General features: G+C 38.4%; 1 protein-coding gene and 1 long non-coding RNA gene across 4 annotated transcripts in view; one reads left to right on the top strand and one right to left on the bottom strand.

Annotated features, from left to right (window-relative positions):
* Positions 1-4440: 4440 nt before the first annotated feature.
* LOC111376069 (cytochrome P450 81E8-like) overlaps positions 4441-6522 on the top strand; it is a 5562-nt gene continuing 3480 nt past the window's right edge. For all 3 annotated transcript variants that reach the window (XM_022998997.1, XM_022998995.1, XM_022998996.1), the window contains exon 1: positions 4441-4535. The gene's annotated coding sequence lies outside the window, so the exon portion shown is untranslated. The remainder of the gene's footprint in view (positions 4536-6522) is intronic.
* Positions 5381-6480, bottom strand: LOC111376070. Its single transcript, XR_002699402.1, has 3 exons — positions 6277-6480; positions 6089-6181; positions 5381-5779 (listed from the first exon to the last, which is right to left on the bottom strand). It is a non-coding gene; the product is annotated as an uncharacterized LOC111376070 (long non-coding RNA).

The raw sequence follows: 6522 nt of genomic DNA, 5'->3' as shown, positions 1-6522 counted from the left end.
ACATTCTGCCTAGTAAATGGAATTAAGTAGCCCAAAATCTTGAGAAAAAGAGGTGGAAATATCAAGAGAAAATGTGCAAGATTTTTAACATAAAGCAGTTAAATGCTTGAAGAATTGGCGATTAAAAGACAAACGTCAAATAAATACACAAGGAGTTAACATATATGTTCATTAATGATGAACAAGGTTACAAAGGGAAAATCAAATGCGAAATTATAAAAAGAAAAGTTAAGGCGTCATATGTCTTAATTATAATCCACCCTATTCTGAACGAATTCGTTCCCTAAGTTTTTCCCAATTCTCGTTCTGCCGAGAGGAAGTGATGTTCAATTCGGCCACGACATCATCATCAACTTCCAGCTTCTTGTACTGCTCGACCAAAGACTTAGTTCGCTCAATTTCCTGGGAGGCGTTGTACTTTTTAGCAGTCATTCTCGCCTTTCAGTCGTCCATTTTGGCTTGAAGTTCCTTCATCTGAGCAGCCAAACTAACCATCAAAGAGTCTTCAATCATGACTTCGGAAGAGATTTCTTTCAACTCGTCCTCAGCCTTGTTGATCTCCAGACGCAAAGACTCTTTTTCAGATATGACACGAAGATATTGAGTACTTTTGGCCTTCAGTTCAGCATTCTTGGCCAGCAAGGAAAGGACCTTGGAATGGACAACTTTCAACGTCGCTTTAAAATCGGCAGAAAGATTGAGCGACGGAAGTGTCAATGCTTGCTCCAACTTCGCATTCAAATGTTCAAGTTTATCCTTATGTCTGGTAACACTAGCCTTACCAATGTCCATATCCATGAAAAACACGTATTCAAATATCGACTGCTTGAGGAACTTCAAATCTTCCTCTGAAGAAGTAGCAGAACGACCAGATGGAGCAGGGCGAGATGTCTTGATTTGCCCCCAAGAAGCGAACAGGTCTTGGATGGAACGCACAATCTTATCAGCATCCTGCAAGAAAAATTGCCAATACTGAAGATTCTCACTACAACGAACAAGATGGAAATAAAAGTGAAGCAAATATTACCTCATCAATAATATTGGAAGATGGCATATCCTCAGTCAAGGCTGCCACCTGTGGCTCCACCATTCGCGAGGACTTCCCCTTGTCTGAGCGAGAAGATGTTGCCACAATGGGCAAACTCATAGGAGCATCTGCAGAACTCAAAAGCAACAAATCAGAAACCAATAGCATAAGTAAATGTAAAGCATCAAAAAACTGAATTACCTTCTACTTCGATGTTTGGGGGGTTGACGTCCTGGGAAGAAGGTGGCTCATCCATTGGTTGTGATAAGGATTCTGGGACTGAAGATGTCTCTTTAAGCGTAGTCCCTTCATCAGCTGGTTTGGATGAAGCAGCCTCAGCGGAAGATGATGGAGCAGGAGCTGCCGATACCAAAACTTTTAAAGGAGAGACTGAACTTTTCTGAGAAGTCCAAATAAATTATCAGCACACAGAAAAGTTTCAAGTATGGAAAAGTATGCTTGTGAGTAAACCAATTTAATTATCTTCCTCCTGATGATAAGAGGGGTATCATCATCATTATCAACATCATCCTCCAGAATGGGAGATGCTGAGGCTGGCCGTTTGCGGCTTGGGGCACTTTTGGCTGCAATAGGCTTGGCAGGGAGAGAAGAAGATGGACGAGCAGACTGTTTAGCGCGACGAGGAGGAGAAGGACTCCGGATGGACAAAGGAGTGACTAAAACAGAAGGAGGGGAAGAAATGCTCGGCTAGTCCAGTGAATGAAAGGCACGATTAGCATCAATCGCAAACAATCTGCGCTTCACTGACGGCCAGAGCAGTTCAAAAAGGGGATGGATGGCATGGCTAGAATTGAAAGGGGCTAATGAAAAATGGCTCATCAAAAGAAGATTGCGAGCATTTATAACCTCTGCCTCCGCCTTATTGATAATATGGAAGCGGTCAATCAAGTTCCTTGAATAGCAAGGAGGAACATGCCAGGTTTAGCCGAAACCAAGTTGGCGAGCAAAAAATTGGGGAGCATATATTTCTACCCCTGCCTTGGCATTGGTCCCAGTCAAAATATCATGAAATAACTCCCTCCCGGTCAAGAACTGAATCCAAATGAGCAGAGAGGTACTCGCGCGGTCTATAGTAGAGGGAGAATACACATAGTCTGGAGTCAAAAAGGGAGGAAAAAGAAAGAATGAAGGGATTGAATCCAAAGAATAAAAGAATGAAAAAATATCCCTTCTAGACATATTTACAGGAGCCAGGGGCTCAATGGCTAGCCCATAACAGCTAGCAGAAGGACGAGAAATTAATGGAGCACTAAGCAACGGAAAATAGGATCTCAACCACATTTGAGTGAACCAAAGAGGTCCACTGCCAGTGGGTGATGCACCATTCTTCAATTGAGTTTGAAGAGAAGTCATGCCTCAATAGAGGGCAGCCAAAAAGAAAGAACATAAATTCAGAGGTCTGCCACGCGCTAATTCGTATGCTATGGGTAAATAGCTTAGGGAGAACTTTTTGCTTGGCACACACAAAACATATTTACAAAGTCAAACCAAAAGAAAAGTCACTCGCTCAGTATGGGAAGGCTCAGCGCTCGAATGGTTATGAAGGGCTTGTAGGCTTGAATAAGACTCGGTGTAGTTTCTACCAAACTTTAGGGCGCTACCAGAAACCAAGATACCAGGAAAAATGGTATCACCCAAAGGTGGTAGATTCACTAGGGCCCCAACATCCCTTAAAGTAATAGACATGGGGTCAAGAGGGAAAACAAAGGTATTATATTCAGAAGACCAAAAACTTAGAGCGATCGAAAAAAGTGCTGAATCAAAAGTAGGGAATTGAATAGAGATTTTTAACAAATCAGAAATTCTAGCATTATCAAAAAGTGTCTTAGTAGGACCATGGTCCACAAGGCGAGCATGCCACCTACGGAAAACTACGTCAGATTTGGGCCAAGTGCGAATACCTCTTTCGCGAAGTGGCCCCAGCGGCAGAGAGTTTAGAAATGGAGGGCCTTGAGTATAAGGAAACAGCTGGCCCACCCCCGCCTGTTCGACTGCCTCTGCATTGTTGAAGAAAGGACCTAGGTAGAACTCATTGAGTTCGACATTGGTGGGCGCGAGAAAGTTTGGAGTTATGTATGGACGACTCAAAAGTTTCTGAAAGTCATCAAAACTAAAGGAGTCGCCAGATTGAGATTGTGAAGTAGCCATTAGGGATGAAACGAAGTTTTTTCAGAGTTACGTAGTAGGAAAGCAAAAAGATGAACAGTAAATCGTGGAAGACAAATGCGAAAAAGTGAGGCGTGATTTAATGGTGCAGTGAAATGACATGTTTGGGGGTTATAAGGGTTTGCAAAACGTCGCACCTTTTCAAACTATGGAAGAAAACAATGATTGAAATTATTGAAAATTTCGAATGTTGCTGGAAACATAAAGTGAATATGGAAAAATTTAATAATTGGTATTAATTCTGCCATATTGGGGGGTAATCGTTGACACATAAAAAATTCAGCCCAAATCGAACGGCCCAAAGAATAAAGCCCAATTGGAGGATCCCCAAATCAGATAGCCCAAAGAACAAAGCCCAATCAAACAATTCAAGATGAATGCCCAAATAGGGAGGCCCAAGAACGCGGTAACACCATCGCCCAAGTTTGCAAGTCGCCCAGAATTTGAGCGAATGGAGTGCCATACAGTCGCCCAGAGCTGTTACTCTATTCTCGCCCAAACCTTCGAGTTGCCCAAGGTCTTAGCAAACACGAAATGTTGTGGTTATCAAGAAGTGCAGTTATCAAAGCAGTTATTAAAGCAGCCCTATCACGTTTCACGGTTCAAGGAACTTAATTGAAGACGGTTGAACGACAAAGAGTAATGGCAGCAGTTAGAAAAGGTAGTTCCATAACAAGTTGGCCATTACGAGGAAAGTGGGCAGTTATAGAACGATCCAGCAGTTTTTAGGCGATTGATCACAAAGAGATCATCCAGGGAGTATAAAAGGAAGGAAAGACATAGAGCAAAGGGACCGAATCCAAAACTCTCGAACAGAGAACATGTAATTTTAAATTTCTTAACTTAGATTTAAACACTCCTTTCAGTAACTCGTGTTCTTGCACCCTTTGGAGGCATTCTGTTTTTAATTTCCGATTGTAAAGTCACCGCCAATAAAGAACGCCCCTTTTTGGAACTTTGTCTCAAGAGGTTTGTCCCTTACACAATCGTCTGATCACTTTTTAATTGAAAAAAATGAGAACAATTTACTAATAAATTTAGACAGATAATAGATAAATTTATTCAAATCATTTTACCCCATTGATTTGTAATGTGAAAAATAAGTGGACATAACATTAAAACCTATACAAAAAGGGATTAGGTGGAAAACTTCCTGAAAAAAAAAAGAATGATACAGAAAATGTAATCCGTGATACACGCCCAAACAAATATCTTATCCCAGAAGAGCAAGACCAAGAAAAAGCCGCCACCTTCACCTACAATTTTATCATACAATGGGCAAAATCTCGAGCAAAAGACACTAGAAACTAACTGTAGAATTTTATATTTTCTCTACAAAATTTATTTGTAGGGAAAGACTCTTATTTGTGGGGAAATACCTTTGCAGACGAAAAAATCTGTAGGCACGTTTATGAGGCAAACATCGAGGGGATAGGTATAAGACGACAAATGTTTGAAGTTTGTGGGCTAAGATTTTTCCTAAGAACCCTTTGGAAACGAATACAATTCGTCGCCTAAGTTTTTCTCCAACAAAGCAATTTGTCTGCTAAAGTTACTTCTACACACGAAGCGATTTCGCTTGTCCCTACAAATTATCTTGTAGGCTAAATCTTGTTTGTCCCCACAAATAATATTTTGTGTGAAAAATCTATTTGTAGGCCAAGATATAAACATCTTTCCCTACAATTAAAAGTTTGTGATAACATGGAACACATTATTTTGTAGGTTGAACCCTATTTTTCTGCAAATAATTTTTAGTGGGAAAATAATATTTGTAGGCTATTAAAAAGAATTTGTAGGGAAAAATTAAACTATTTCTAAATTTTTTATTTTTTATTTATATTAAGCTATTTTTTTCTAACTTCATTCAAAATAATATAAAGATACAAAAATCATAATAAATCAATTAAAATGTACTGTCAATCAACATTGAATCCAAAATATTTCATCAAAACACGAATAAATGACGTTAACCAAGTATGATCTAAAGTTAAAATAAGCAGAGCAAACATGCTATATATCTATTGTTATGCAAATAAAAAACATGACTCTTCATTCTCATGAATTAGACATGTGCTGATTCTCACCGAAGTTATTCTCTTCATCCTTGATAGCATTATCTTTCTCATTACCATTATTCTCTATTGACAATGGTACAAATGGTGGTACAATAAAGTCAAGAACTTTATCACATAGTTGGTTAATAGAATAATGCCAAGATTGTAATGTAGAATTGAATTGTTGCTCAACAACTTTTAGCTTGTTTTGCATATTTTGCTCCATGTTTACTCGAGCTGCATTGGCTACCTTTCGAGCAACACGTTCTGCTTCCAACTCCTTCTCCAAATTGTGTACATTGGAAGAAGATATCCCAATGTCTCGAATGCGACCATCTCCTAACTCAATAATTTGACGCCCAGGCTTTGTACCTAAAACGGACATCATGATATTAATTCCGACATCAAGGTCATCTATCGATATCTCCTCCAAAGGAATCTCTTTGGAAAGTTACTGTTCCTTTGCCCTCTCTATAAGATATTCATGCTTTTTGACAAACATCTCATCCTACAAACACAACCAACAAAATATCTAAAACAATCCATAAAATCAAAGTTTGCAAGAGATAGCACAATTGTACACAAGAGATATTGCACAAGCTAAGAAATATAATCATCTCACAGAAACATTTGGACCATGATAGTGTCCGTTTCCAAAATAGCCCCATGAATAACATACAAAAATTATCATACTACTTAATCTAATTATAATTTTCTAGCATTTTTTAAATCTAACCTTGTAATATATATTTTGTGTATAAGATGGTAGATAAAACACGATAAAGAAAACAATTTTATAATGTTGAGTATTTCTTACATGTTGAGTTTTAGCTGCATTACAAGTCCAACACCTGTTCTTCACAACTTAAGCGAACTCAAATGTGTCGACTTCGAGAAACTTCGAACCATCCTAATAAGAAAAAAATGCTTGTTTCAATTATTATATTCAAATACGTAGCAAAATTATTTATTTATATCATGTTGATAACCAAATAAATTCACTACCTCGACCATCTTTTCCACTATGTAAGAGAAAGGACGTGAACCAGTACGATGATTGTACTTCTTCTTCGATCTATTCACTATGTTTGCTGATGATGCTTTCTGCAAAGAAAAATATATAGATATTACATAACAAAATTAGAAGTAAAAGCTCTGAACTGGTAATGAATTACACAATAAATATCTTGAACTTATTGGAGTTCAAATAATTACACAGGTCTACTCATTGATTTACACCTCTATCGAGCA

Source organism: Olea europaea, unplaced genomic scaffold (genome assembly GCF_002742605.1).
Source record: "Olea europaea var. sylvestris unplaced genomic scaffold, O_europaea_v1 scaffold1443, whole genome shotgun sequence".
NCBI lineage: Eukaryota > Viridiplantae > Streptophyta > Magnoliopsida > Lamiales > Oleaceae > Olea > Olea europaea.
The sequence above is the reverse complement of the archived record's forward strand: the minus strand, read 5'-3'. Positions and strand labels throughout refer to the sequence as shown.